Source organism: Archocentrus centrarchus, chromosome 7, assembly GCF_007364275.1.
Source record: "Archocentrus centrarchus isolate MPI-CPG fArcCen1 chromosome 7, fArcCen1, whole genome shotgun sequence".
NCBI lineage: Eukaryota > Metazoa > Chordata > Actinopteri > Cichliformes > Cichlidae > Archocentrus > Archocentrus centrarchus.
In genome coordinates this window covers 5987592-5994860 of record NC_044352.1, presented here as the reverse complement: position 1 = coordinate 5994860, position 7269 = coordinate 5987592, and the positions used below count along the sequence as shown (strand labels likewise).

The window sequence follows — 7269 nt, the reverse complement described above, 5'->3', positions numbered from 1 at the left end:
TACACTAGGAATTATTTCTTTTTGTCCAAAACAATAAGAATGGCAGCGGCCACAAACGCCATTCAGAGATGAAGCATTTACAAGGTTTATCTCTCGGTTTGTTGGTAGTGAGTCCTGAAAAGCTGCAGCCTGTTGCAGTAGATGATCTGCTTTTAGGTTTGATATGTTGTGCATATAGAGGTCCGCTTCTGCATTCATTGCTGTAACATGTTTGAGTTGAAATTGCCTTCCAATCTGCTTGAAGCAGTCTGGCCATTTTCCTCTGACCTCTGGCATCAATAAGGCATTTTCACCCATAAAAACCACCGTTTACTGGATATTTTCTCTTTTTCGGACAATTCTGGTTGTGCAGAAAAATCCCAGTGTGTTGTTTTAACCACATCTACATACTTAAATTCACTGAGTTGCTGTAATTGGTTCATTAGATATTTCCAATAACAAACAGTTGAACAGTGTACTTAATAAAGTGGCTGAATGTTGAGTCCACTGGATCGTAATTAAGCCAAGCTTAATGGCTACAAGATAGTAATATTTCACAGGACTGATGAAAACAGTGAATATCAGCTGCTGTGACAAAACTCTGTTTGAGAGGTAAGGAGAGAGACTGCTTTCCTTTGGTATACTTTAACTGATGTCTATTTTTAGATTTCACAGTGGAACACCCTGAAGGTAATTCCATGGTGGTATTTAACTCTTGGGTAGTTTGTCTTTTGGACCAGTTTGAGATGCGACACTTGCAAAATGAAACTGAGGAAGCAACACATCCTGCTGCTGTGGATTCTAATCTGCTCTGGCGTGACCGAGGGAATAGGGCCCTTTACCGGCTTCATAATCACCCACGCCTCAACCATCGCAACCATGTATGCGATGAAGACATTTTATGATCTATTCATGCTCCCTCTGACTTGCTTACCGAGTTGTGATCCACAGTGGATTTCTTTCAACCACAAAGGTAACACACCCAGAAAAGTTTGTGAAATCTAAATCAAAAAGCTTGCAAATTATCAGGTCAGGAAAAATGATAATATATATAAATGGCAAAGATATGTTTTAAACACTTTACATGATTTGAAAGGCATAAGTGGTTAAGAAAATGGATGTATACTATGAAGACAGTTGTAATGTTATGGGCCCCAGGAATGGTGTCACAATAACAAACATGAAAACCCTGCAAATACAGCTAAAGCTCAGGAGTGATGAAGACAGTCGGCCTTCTGAGTAGTGGGAGGAAGTCCACCCACTAAAGCAACACGTCCATCTGTGGTGGAAAAATGAAAAGTTGATATCAGTAAGTTTTACAAAACAGTAGATCACAAATATTGGTCACGTTTCCAAAATTATAATAAATCATTACTGAAAATAACCAATAAGCACATAATGCAAAAGTGGCCACAAATTTTGTGTGTGCCACCGTAATGGTATATTTGCCACAACTAAAGTCAGACCAGTGTATTACTCCAGCTTACTGGTTCTGGAATCTTTGTGATCAAACAGCCACCCAGGATCCACCCAACATTCACAGACTAATATGGTGCATGGGTGCTTTAGTTGTGGCAGTGACTGGATCAGGTGAGGAATAAGACACAGACTGTGATCTCTTTTTAACCATTAAAACTGAAATGTAATGAGCAGCAGGGCCTTCCTTACCTGCTATGTTAGGACGGGACATCTGTAAACATCCCAGCAAATGACTGAAACATGATCTCTCCAGTCAAAACTTGTGGTATGATGACAAATATAAATATACACCATACAGTAAATGTACAGATATTAGATAAATAGACACTATTTCCATAGAAATAGTGTCTATTTAGATTGTGTCTTACAAAGCCTTAAAAAACCCAAACTTTATCATGAAGAATCTGTTATTAGCCATCCATCCATCCATTTTCTTCCACTTATCTGGGGCCAGGTCACGGGGGCAGCAGCCCAAGCAGAGAAGCCCAGAACTCCGTCTCGCCAGCCACCTCCACCAACCCCTCCAGAGGCACCCCAAGGCGTTCCCAGGCCAGCCGAGAGATATAATCTCTCCAGCGTGTCCTGGGTCTACCTCAGGGGCCTCCTCCAGGTAGGACATGCCCGGAACACCTCACCCAAGAGGTGCCCAGAAGGCATCCTAATCAGGTGCCCAAGTCACCTCAACTGGGTCCTCTCGATGCGGAAGAGCAGTGGCTCTACTCTGAGCCCCTCCCAAATGGCTGCACTCCTCACCTTATCTCTAAAGGAGAGGCCAGCCACCCTTCGAAGGAAACTCATTTCTGCCACTTGTATTCGCGATCTTATTCTACCCATAGCTCGTGACCATAGGTGAGGGCAGGGATGTAGCTCGACCGCTAAATCGACAGTTTCGCTTTTACGCTCAGATCCCTCTTCACCACGACAGAACGGTGCAGCGTTTGCATTACTGCAGAAGCAGCCCCGATCCATCTGTCTATCGCCCGTTCCCCTCTCCCGTCACTCGTGAGCAAGACCCCAATATATTTAAACTCCTCCACCTGGGGCAGGAACTGGATTGGGAGGAACAGCCTGCCTGATCTGAACCCAAATGGTGTTTTGTCATTGGACTTCTGTACAAACCACAGTTTGTCCATGACGAACACCATGTTCGAACATAAGGATGTCCATAAGTGTACGTGGCACCAGGACACCCTAGGTTGCAGGTTGTTTGTAATTTTATCGTCAGATCTGCGGGCATATGCTACGTACACTCGGGTGAAGGGAGGAGCTGAGCTGTCACCTGGTGAACTGGATCAGGTGGTGGTGGTGGGTGCTGGATAGACCTGGTGCACCTAAAAGTATAGTGAGCATGTGCTGGGAACACCTGGCTGAGACCCCAGTCTGCAAGATCTTCAACTCCCACCTCTGGCAGAACTTTGACAGCATTCCGAGGGAGGCTGTGGAAATTGAATGGACCATGTTCTGCACTTCCATTGTTAAGGCTGCTGCACAGAGCTGCGACTGTAAGGTGGTTGGTGCCTGTTGTGGTGGTAATCCCTGAACCAGATGGTGGACACCGAAGGTGAAGGGAGCTTGAAGAAGGAGTCCTATTGGGCTATTGGGCTTGGTTAACCTGTGGGACTCCGGAGGCAGACAGGCCAAACGGAAGATGGCTCAGACAGTGGCTGAAGCAAAAACTCAGGTATGGGAGGAGTTTGGTGAGGACATGGAAAAAGACATTTGGATGGCCTTGAAGTGATTCTGGCAAACCGTCAGGCAACTCAGGAGAGAAAAGTGGTGCATTACTAACAAGGTATATAGTGCAGGTGGGGTGCTGCTGACTTCAACTGAGGCTATATTTGGGTTGTGGAAGGAGTACCTCCTTAATAAGTTGGTAATTCACGAAGGACCTGTGAATTGCCACCTTATTGTGGTGGAGAAGATTGTGTGCCACAGTGATCCCAGAAGCTATCTTCTCTGTGGGGTTTTGCCCCCTTGTAGGGTCTTCCAAGGCAAAAAAAAAAAGTTATTTTGTTAAAATTTTTTAAGGATCTGCTAAGTGCACCCTTTCACTAGAGGTTTTTTTTTTGTAAATGTCATCTCAGTTGTCAAGTAGCTCACTTCCTCAACACCCAGTGACTCTGATTCAATTCTCTTTGAGTCACATTTTCAGCCAATAAGCTACTGACTTTATTCTACTGTATGTACTCTCAAGGCCTGAAGAATGACCTGAAAAAAAACTCTTTGGACAGCACATTGCTTCAGAAATCATCTTTGAAGCTGTGAATGAATTCATGAGCAATAAAAACCCAAAGAAGCCTCTGGTGCTCTCTCTGCACGGACCAACAGGCACAGGGAAGAGCTTTGTTAGCCAGCTGATCGCTGACAACATTTACAAGAAAGGAATGGACAGCCAGTTTGTTCACATGATCTCAGCTACACATCACTTCCCACATCAAGATCAAATTGCAACCTATAAGGTACGGAGTGCCACACATTTTCCTTTTAAGTGAAACCCACTTGCTTTGTTCTGTATGGTCATTTGCATGAATACAATTTTCTGTTCTCTCTCCTCAGTCTCAGTTGCAGGACTGGATCAAAGGCAATGTCACAAACTGTGAACGCTCCATGTTCATTTTTGATCAGATGGACAAAATCCTTCCTGGTGTGATTGATGGCATTGAGCCATTTCTGGACTTCTATCAATACATAAATGTATTTGTTAGTAATCAAATGTATAAATTTTACACCAAGTGCAGCCACAAAGTGCCACATCCACTGCCATTTGAAGGACAGCAGGTGAGCTTTCCTGTTTATTGTCGGGGGTCAAAGGAATCCAAACTGAAGCTAAGAGAAAGTGTCTCAGTGTGGGATGTTTTTATGAATATGGAAGTCGGCTGGCTAAGCAGTGTCTGAGCGCTATGGTGGCTCCGTGCCTTGGCCTGACATCTGCACTTTGTGAATTAGAGATGTGATGCTTGTGTAACCCACATAAAATGGGGATGCCTCTTTAAGAAGCAGGGGTTAGGGAAGCTAGGTAGTCTACCTAGCCAATAAAAAGTTTAGTTTCCAGTGTGTATCAACCAATCAGAATGCAGACCGCCGCTGTAGGTCCCGCCCTCCTTCCCCGTGTCTGTAGCATTGTTTTTGTGAGTGTGGAGATCCGCCATGAGGAGGAGACTGCTAAGCTGTGCAGCGTGAGAGTCTGTGTGTTAAGACGATTATAGTACTGGATACGAACTTGAGACGAGCTCTTTTGCAATTGCAATTGCTGTTTGCCATCTGACTTCTAAGCTGGAAGTCGTGAAGTGAGTAAATAGATTGAGCTTCAGTTTTCTGCCGAGCACTGTTAGAGCTACCTCGTTAGCCTTGTTAGCTCTTATTGGCTACTGGTTACTTGAAGTTCAACTTGTTCTCCGTTCAGCTGAAGTGCCCCACGTGTCTGGACTGAGAGCCACCATATCGTTGTCCCAAACGTGTCGCATTGAGATCAGTCAGGTTTTTCCATGCTGGATTGTTCCTGAGGTGGATTCCTCCTGTGACTGTGATGGCAAGCCTTCCCACCTGAACTTAGAGAAAGAACTGGATCCCTTCTTTTCCATTTGGAGTCTTGCTGCACCCTGCGGTGTGGTAGGCCTGTATCACTCATATCTTCACACAAAGTTGTTTATGCGCTAGACCACTGACTGACATTTTTTGCTTATTGTTTCATCCTGGAATTTTGGACATTACCGTTTGGACAAGTTTATTTCGGACATTATAACAACCTGCTGTGTAGGAAATCCTCCTCATGTGAATGGTGTTGAGTTTAACCTGAATTGGAACTGAAATTGATTAATCTGTTGTTCTGTTTTCCATTACAATTTAGAATTCAGATTACCAGGGTGCACCCAACAGATATGATATTGAGAACTAGCACTTGGCCAAGTAGTATTATTATTTTATGTATTTTATTGTGTGTAATTTTATTTTCATAATTGTGAGCCTTGTACAACTGTTCGTCAATTCTATGGTTTATGTCACTAAAGCTGGTTGTCCTTTAAAATTATCCAACTGCCTTTGTGTGTCACTTAAACACCTGATTGTGCTCCCATAGCCGAACCTATTGGCCCATTCATCTAGAATATATAATACCTTTCTCTACTGTGTTACAGAAAAGCTTTGGCGATCCAGCCACGAGCATGAGCGTGTGTGTTTAAGTTTCAGACCTCTTACACATATTGTTAGAACGTGCCAAGTACTCTTTCAAAAAAAAAAGAAGAAAAAAATGGATGTAGCGCTCAGGGAGTCCATCAAAATTCCCTTCTCTGTGGTTGTTAGTGGTTTAACAGGGTCTGAGGCAGATGAGGAAGTGTCCACCTTTCTCCAGAAGTATGGTTCCATTAGCCGTTACATTCGCTTAGATGATCCTAAATTGGATTACCATGTATGGTTCCATTAGCCGTTACATTCGCTTAGATGATCCTAAATTGGATTACCATAAAAACATGATTATTGAGTTTGCACATGAAACTGGCATGCAGACATTGGAACCATTTCTGCCTCTTCAGCTTCCAAGCACGACTCAAGCAGGCATTGTGTATGAGTTAACCCTTTAACGCCGGGCGATCGCTGCTGAAGTGCCCGTTTCTTGCCCTCAATAGCGGCGAACAGCTGATTGAGACGTGGCGTATCAGCTTGGAGTCGGTTGATCAAAGGAACGTTGATCAGCTGGCGTATTACCGTAACTCCGCAACCGTTTGTCCTATTGAAAAAATACAAACGGTTCCTGAAAGCCCAGAAATTGCGCATCACAGCCATATAGGGGTATTACGGTATTTGTTGCCGGAAGTCCGCGAACGGCGGCACTTTTGAAGTATGTCGTGTCACAGTGGACACATTCGGTGTCAAAGGGTTAAAGGCTTTAGGAAGTGTCTACACCATAGATGCCAGAAGCAAAGCTACTAAGATGTACATGGAACAGCTCTCTGAAATTGCCAGGCTGAGTGGAAATTCATTAGGGGAAATGTTGAAGGAGGAACTTAAAAGTCTGGTTGCATCTGCAGAAAGTGCTTTTGCCCAACCACCTCAGACTGATTCAGAATCCTCAGCTTCACAGAGTCCAACCCCACAAAAAGACTCAACCAGCCAAAGAGATGTCACATTTTCTGAAAACCCTCAACCAGTGACGCTTACCGAATCCACGATTTTGACTCCAGCGACTGATCCAAGTAAGTCTCTCACCCCTGCCATTTTCATTGAAAACCTGATTGATCTCAAGCCCCCACAGACTCTTTCAGTCTCCTCTGAATGCACTACTACGCCCCTAATCGATGCCAACCCACCTGCAGTTCAGCGGATGGTGGTTGAGCATGTGGTGCGCAGCAAGGATAACTCACCCCAGTTTGCTTCACCTGGTAGACTCAGAGCTTTTTCAGGCAAGAGTCCACGTCCAAGCCACGAAGCAGATTACGATACATGGCATGCAAGTGTTGAAATTCTTATCAGAGATCCATCTGTGTCAGGCTTGCATTGCACACATCATATATTGGACAGTCTTCTTCCTCCTGCTTCTGAAATGATCAAACATTTGAGCCCACAGTCTAGTCCCTCAACTTACCTTAAGTTGCTTGACTCCGCTTACGGGACAGTTGAAGATGGCGATAAGCTTTATGCTAGGTTCATGAGCACATTCCAGAATGATGGAGAGTTACCTTCTGTCTTTCTGCAGAGACTGCACACTGCTTTAAGCAAAGCAATGAGACAAGGTGGTGTGTCCACCCATGAGTTTGATCAACAGCTTTTGAAGCAGTTCTGTAGAGGCTGTTGGTAAAACGCTTTAATAGTCGATCT

The 7269-nt window shown here is 44.2% G+C and overlaps 1 pseudogene; it reads left to right on the top strand.

The window, feature by feature from the left end:
* Nucleotides 1-741: 741 nt before the first annotated feature.
* Nucleotides 742-6993, top strand: LOC115783281 (torsin-1B-like; annotated as a pseudogene).
* Nucleotides 6994-7269: the final 276 nt, after the last annotated feature.